The sequence below is a fragment of the Apodemus sylvaticus genome, chromosome 11 (assembly GCF_947179515.1).
Source record: "Apodemus sylvaticus chromosome 11, mApoSyl1.1, whole genome shotgun sequence".
In the NCBI taxonomy this organism is placed as follows: Eukaryota; Metazoa; Chordata; class Mammalia; order Rodentia; family Muridae; genus Apodemus; species Apodemus sylvaticus.
The window spans coordinates 27,015,084-27,022,601 of record NC_067482.1 but is presented as its reverse complement, the minus strand read 5'-3'; the positions used below and the strand labels follow the sequence as shown (position 1 = coordinate 27,022,601).

Here is a 7,518-nt window from a genome sequence, read left to right as displayed (position 1 = left end):
ACATGGTCACACAGAACAGAAAAGTTGAAGAAGAAAACAAAAAAAACCATTTTTTTTTCCTAATCATACATGAACCACTGGTACATAGAATTGTATTGCTATAGATGTATAATTTTATGATTTTTTTGCACCTATACATTATGAATTTTATGAAATCTTACAAAAATACAAAACAGGACATCATACTTTATAAATAATAGACAAGCATAACCAAAGACCTTCAAAATCACCAGTGAGTTCATTTTGCATTGGCCACATACTGCTGGGCATGAGACAGGTGTGCTTTGCATACCAGAGTGACTGTGATGAAAAGGTAAATTTTCTTTTGCAAGTGTTTGTCAGCTTTAGTTTAGCTTCTGGGTTATAGATGAAGTCTGTGTCCACATCTGCTCTCAACACTGGGACAGGATCTCACTTAGACCTATGCTGGCCCTGTGCATAGCACCATTTTCTGCGAGTACATATCTGTGTCAGTCTCTTATGTCTGGAAAACATAGTTTCCTTGGGGTCATCTGTGTCCTGTGGTTTTCACAGTTTCTCCAACTCTTGTTCCTCAAAGCTTCCTGAGACAACAAAGATGCAGACATTCCATTCGGGATTCGGTGTTTTCAAATCTCTCTCGGCACATTGTTCAGTGGGTCAGTTCCCATCTCCTGCAGGAGGAAGCGTCTCTAACACTTGCTGAGAAAGCCAGTGATTTAAGAGTCATTTTGTTGGTATGTTCCTTTAAAAACAGTAATGTCTACAACTCTGCCTGAGTACTTGGATTGCTGCCATCCTAAGGGACACCAGGTAAGCCGCTCCTCACCAAGCCCCAGCATGCCGACTCCCCTAAATGCTTCGTAAAGAGCAATAAACAGCAATGCATACTCCATTTCTCACTCCAAAGACCTGCACGCTTTCCAAGAGGCCTGCTGCCACCAGAAACACCAACCAAGCCTTTGCCTCCCAAGCCCCTGCCCACCAAGCTTCCTGAACACACACCTAATGACACACACACACACACACACACACACACACACACATGCTAAAATGACCTTAAATATGATTTATAAAGATGACAGAGGCCTTTAAATGAATAAATAAATCCCTTAATGAAATACAGAAAAATACAATCAAGAGGTAAAAGAAATTCCAGGCATGTGGGACAGCGTATTTCATCACTTTATAGTTTCAGAAGATCTACAGTTTGGATCAGGAAGCAAAGGCTCCCAGTGTGTAGAGGGGCAATAGTTGGTTTATCGAGGAAGTACCTCATCATAAAACTCCCACTTTCCTCTGAACCACAAACACTTTTGCTCCCTGGACATTCTATCACTCCTCAACAGGACAAGTGAATTTTTCTGACAGAAAACTTTGGATCATCAGATTTATTCCCCAGACTGTAGAGAGCATTTAAAGATGTTCTTTCTCTTTAGATTGATTCCCAGCTGCACGGTGGATCTGTCTGTGGTTTTCCTAGGCCTCAGCGGCTAGAATCAAAAGGACTATGAGCTGCCGCCACCATGGGCCATGAGTTTGGGAACCTGACACGGATATAACATGTGATCTCCTACAGCTTGTCCCCCTTTGAGCTGCACGCCTTCCCGAACTCTGTCAGCAAAGGTATCACCAATGTGCTATGCTGCACTTGCTAGCACATCCTGGATGTGGTCTCACTGTTTCTAGTGTTCTACCTGATCTACACATGGGCAACCAGGAGTTTGAATAGTTCAAAAATAAGAATCCAGCCATGTATGAAAACGGCAAGAAAGTGCCCTGCACCTGGATGGCAGTCCTCTGCTTTTAAAAGACCCTTTCTTCGCTAGTAGAGGAATCTACATTGTAGACTTGAAGACAATAAACTACTTAAGGACTTAAAAAAAAAAAGGACTATGAGGACCCTGTCAGCCATCTCCATCCTCATGATATTGTAGTGTAATCCAGGTTCTCTGGGAGTGGGGTGGGGCAGAGGGGGATGGGCCTTTTAGCGACCAGCTGGAGGCTTCAATTACAATTTAGTTACAAAATTTCTTTTTTTTTCTCTTCCCTCCAAAATCTTCCAAATGCTGATCTCCACTCTATTCCAAATTTATGAGTTTATAATGGAGCACGTGTCTTTATTGCATGCCGGGGAATCCTTTGGGTATATGCCCAGGAGAGGTATAGTAGTGTCCTCTGGAAGTCTCATGTCCAGTTTTCTGAGGAACCTCCAGACTGATTTCCACAGTGGTTGTACCATCTTACAGCCCCACCAGCAGTGGAGGAGTGTTCCTCTTTTTCCACATCCTCGCCAAGACCTGCTGTCTCCTGAGTTTTTGACCTTAGCCATTCTGACTGGTGTAAGGTGAAATCTCAGAGTTATCACAAATTGTTATTGTATGCATATATCTATTTACATATGCATATATTACTAAATATAACCTGCTAAATTCATATAATGTTAATCATATATTCGTTTTGAGCGCCGACTTTTTGATACTGGCAAACCATTTGCTGTGCAGAGCACAACTTACATAATTTTTTCCTTTTTTGGTGATTAGTCATATTGAACATTTTGTTTTTGCCTTTTTATTTTGTTTTGGTTTTTTTCATGCATACCTCTAGGCCATCTACATGCCATGCTTTACAAATATTATTTCTTGGATTTTGCACATATTTTAACCAACTGACTTTTTATAATTCTGTGAGTACTTTCTGCTTCACAGACATTCCAGACATTAACTCTTAGGAACATGGATAATTCACATATATATTTCTCCCACTTTTCATGTTGTTTGCTATGTTGATCATTTTCTTGGCCACATCCAGTTTTTGAGTTGGCATGAACTGGTCCACTTTGGTTTTGTTACCCATGCTGGGAGATTCAATAAAAAAAAAGCATTAATATATTTTGATTTGAATTTTGTGTGTGGTGGGAGATGATGCTCTTGACCATTATCTTCTTTTATTTTATATTTTACCCATTATTTTAATCATAATTAAGTACATCGTGTAACCTTATGACAAAACTTTTCTTCTTTTTCTAATTTGAGAATTTCAACGTAACTTTTTTTAACTTAAAGCTTGCTAATTCTTCATTCTGTTTGTTTGCTTGTCTGCTCATTTTGTTCGTCCTGTTTGGTTTTAAATAACTTTCCTTTTTCAGGTGTTTAAATATGCTCACCCTCCTCATCACTTTCTCTCATTATAACCAGTGGAGATCTGAAGTAGGATGGTCCCCACAGGCACATATATACTTAAGTGATTATTCACCATGATTGTTTTATATGAATGAAAGCTCAGAGATTTGAGCTTGTTGGAAGGAGTGTGTCGCAAGGGGTGTGTTTCAAAGTTTCAAAAACCCAAGCCATACCAATGTTGCCCTCTCTGCCTGTGAATCAGGATGTAGACCTCATCTACTTCTCCAGAACCATGCCTGATATAAAAGTACCATTTATTCACCTGAAGGAATTGTCTGCTCTGAGCCTTATGGCTGACCAAGCTCAACCTTTCCAGCTTTTTTTTTTTTAACTCTGGCTAGCTGGTTCAACTCAGCTGTTCTGGCCCAAACTCTTCTCCAAGCTGACTCTATTTCAAACTGTCTTCTCTCGGCTACTGACTGAATACCTCTGCGTGGCCTCACATTAATTCCAGCAATCTGTGCTAATCGCAGTCCTCTGGCTTCTTCTTAGTCTCTGGCTCCAGCTGCCTTTGCTGATCTGCACTGAACTACAAGAATTCTGAGACAATTTCAACTCCACTGCACCATACTCACTGCACTGAATGACTGATCTCCACCAGCTGTGTCTTCTTTATTTTCATTCTAAAAAACTATATGAAGGGATGAATAGGCAGAGCACCATGGATTTTGCCAGCAGGAAAAGTACTCTGTATGGCATTATACTGATGTCTATACCTTTTTGTAAGTTTGATCAAAACCATAGGATGTACAAGCCCAAGAACAAACTCCAATGTAAACGGTAGGCTCTGGGTGATAAAGATGTATGGATGTTGATTCTTTGCTTGTACTGAATGCACCACTGTAGACCGTTTGCTGACATTGAAAGAGGTTATGTAGGGATGGAGACAGGGTAATATGGAAAAGTCTAGTATTGCCTTCTAAAGTTTGCCAAAAATCTAAAACTTATCTAAAAATAAGAATCATAAAATAAATGTAAAAAATGAATTCACTTTCCAACAAGAATCCTTCTACAAACTAAAACCACATTCATTGTTTTGGGAATAAAGGTGTGTGCTCTCACTTCCAGAAGATCCTGCTATACCACTCCTGGGCATATACCCAGAAGACTCCCCACCATGTAATAAGGATACATGTTCTACTATGTTCATAGCAGCCCTATTTGTAATTGCCAGATGCTGGAAAGAACCCAGGTATCCCTCAACAGAAGAGTGGATGCAAAAAATGTGGTATATCTACACAATGGAGTACTATTCAGCCATTAGAAACAATGAATTCATGAAATTCTTAGGCAAATGGATGGAGCTAGAGAATATCATACTAAGTGAGGTAACCCAGACTCAAAAGGTGAATCATGGTATGCACTCACTAATAAGTGGATATTAACCTAGAAAACTGGAATACCCAAAACATAATCCACACATCAAATGAGGTACAAGAAGAAAGGAGGAGTGGCCCCTGGTTCTGGAAAGACTCAGTGAAACAGTATTCAGCAAAACCAGAACGGGGAAGTGGGAAGGGGTGGGTGGGAGGACAGGGGAAGAGAAGGGGGCTTGCGGGACTTTCGGGGAGTGGGGGGGCTAGAAAAGGGGAAATCATTTGAAATGTAAATAAATTATATCGAATAATATAAAAAAAAAACAAAAACAAAAAAAAAATAAAGGTGTGTACTAAGGGTTTGTATATTTTCCAGCTGGAGGGACTAAAGATGCTTCTTTCCTGTTGGACCACATAGTCCTAAATGGTCTTAGAATATGATCTCTTGCCTAAGAAACTATACTGCTGGATTAAAATTCTACACATTTATGATAATGAACTAAGCCTCCGAAACTATAAAGGGTTGCCTTGTTCATGGTCAATTCTTCTTAGGAGTACAGTAGTGACTAAAACACCATTCACTTCCCCCCTTTTTTGTAGTGTTGAGACTGGAGTCATAGTACTCAGGATCCTGGTTCTCATTCTTCAGCAATTTTATATGCTCATACATAGTAATTAATTTTATCAGGGTGTGTTTTGAAACCTTGTCAAAAAATTCTGAACATATTTGTATGTACAAACACAGACACACACTCACATTCACACACACACTCACATACACACACACACACACACACACACACATTCATTTTTATCCTCCTAGATTGATGGTACCCACATTAGAGTAATGTAGCTTAATCAACAAATATAAAGGCCTGTTGCAGTTTACTAAGATATTATTGAAGGATTGCCAACTATAAGCAATAAAAAAAATACTAGAGTTTCAAGAGCCTTCAGAATTTGTTAACATTTGCATCTTGTGGACTTCATCTCTTTTGGGTAATGGAATCTCCATTTTATTTCGATGCTATTAGAGGAGAACAAATTGCTGAAGCATTCCCAGAACATTTGTCATTCCATCTACAGGCAGACTTAGATCTTCTTTTTCATTTAGGATTAGCATCCTATAGCAGTTCTTGTCTACTAAAGTTACAATAAACAGCACTGACAACCAGCTGTTCTTGTCAACTACCAAATCCAAACTGCTTCAAGTGTATCATGACTTAGCTTAAACTACACAGTAATGTGAGTTTTGAATAATACGACTGAGTTCTCTGAAAGGAATATTACATTTACAGTTATGAAACCCACTTTTGGTAATACACGAATGAAAATATTATTGAGCATTTAATTCGCTAAGTTTGCACTTGAACAGTGACAGGATACAGTGAGTCATCTTTTTCTTCATGCGATTTGACAGCTTGAAAAATTGTGAAGCATTATCTGCCTCAGTGGTTACATGTCAAATACACTAAGCATAAAATTGACAGATAAAAGTAAGTAGAAGCTGTCTCAGCAGATGACCTTTCAACTTTTAGCTTAATTCAGACTTTTTAAAAAACCCCAAGGTTTACTAAGATGCCCTAATACACATTCAGATCCCCTAAAAGAGGACAAAAATCAAGACTGAATGTGTTTTCTTGTGAGAAATATTTACTAAAACACTAAACTGGTATACAGAAATGAACATTAATATATGAGTACCAGTTATGTTAATAGGCCCACAATATGACAACCTTTCTTACATAAAGTGATAAAAAAGCATGAATAATTTTAATACTATTACTATTTAATATTACTGTTTTTTGTAATATAGACTCTAAAGATCTTATTTCAGAATTAAGTCCATAAGAGCTAGACACTTTCTATATTAAAAGCAGAAATACATTGAATAAAATATAAGCAGATAATTATTTTTCTAACAAAAGTATGAGTATCATTGTGTGATAATTACCATTTCAATTCTAAAGAAATTTCCAGCACATTTCTTATAAAAATGTCATAGTCCCTTGTATTTCAGACAGGGTGGAGATAGCATAGCATTTTCTCAAGGTGTTCTCCAGTCCAGCTTCTACCACAGGCATGAGGCCATTGGAAAAGTGCAAGTGATCATTTGTTGACTTCTAGATTAACTGTTCTTCAAGTGGCTTTCTCATTTGAAGTATCACTAAACAACAATTCAAGACTGTGAAGCAAGTTCAACTACCAAGCAGATTTAAGTTTCTAAAACTACTTATACTAGAATCAATTCTAAAAACTTTAAAAATGCAGATTAAGAAATGTGAGTTAAAGGCTTTTGACCTACCTATATTAATTTTATTATTCATGGAATACATTCCAACATGAAAATGATTTCTGCTGCAAAGGAAACTGTAGACTATGAACCATAAAAGCCAATACTGCAGTCATCAGACAATGAATTGAAGAAGACATAAAATATCCTAGTGAGTTCCTCTTATGCAGGCCACAATATTAAACACTGAAGGTCAATTTTAGCTTCCAGCTTTCTTTAGATATTTGTATGATAGCCACTAGTTCAGAGCTTTTAACAGAAGCTCAGAACTTGTACAACAATCGGTGGTTAAACAATTAATTTAATTAATTATTAATTTCAGATATCATGCTTCATTCTAATGAGGCATATGGGCAAACTTTTACTATAGCTATATTTCGTTGTTCCTACAATAGTACTTGATAAATATTATAATTGATACCTGAATACCGAGACAGTATGTTCTGAAGAAACTATAGAAAAGCATTGTGCATTCTTAATATAAAAATGTGTGCAATGTCATATATTTGAACTTTCATAGTGATGTTGCTCACATAATTCATAGTAGATAGGACTCACTCATTTTAATTAAAATTCAGAAAGGATTGTATGTATTTGGAAATAATGAATAGCTATAATTTTCACCATTAAAATGAATCATAAGAATACCAATATCCTGAAATACATCAAAGTATATTTGAAATTGAAAACAGGTAATTCAAATATGTAATATATTATTTATTATTTATTATCTGTTATATTTATTACA

General features: G+C 37.2%; 1 pseudogene; it reads left to right on the top strand.

Annotated features, from left to right (window-relative positions):
* Positions 1-1,505: 1,505 nt before the first annotated feature.
* Positions 1,506-1,789, top strand: LOC127696734 (cytochrome b-c1 complex subunit 8-like; annotated as a pseudogene).
* The last annotated feature ends 5,729 nt before the right edge of the window (positions 1,790-7,518 follow it).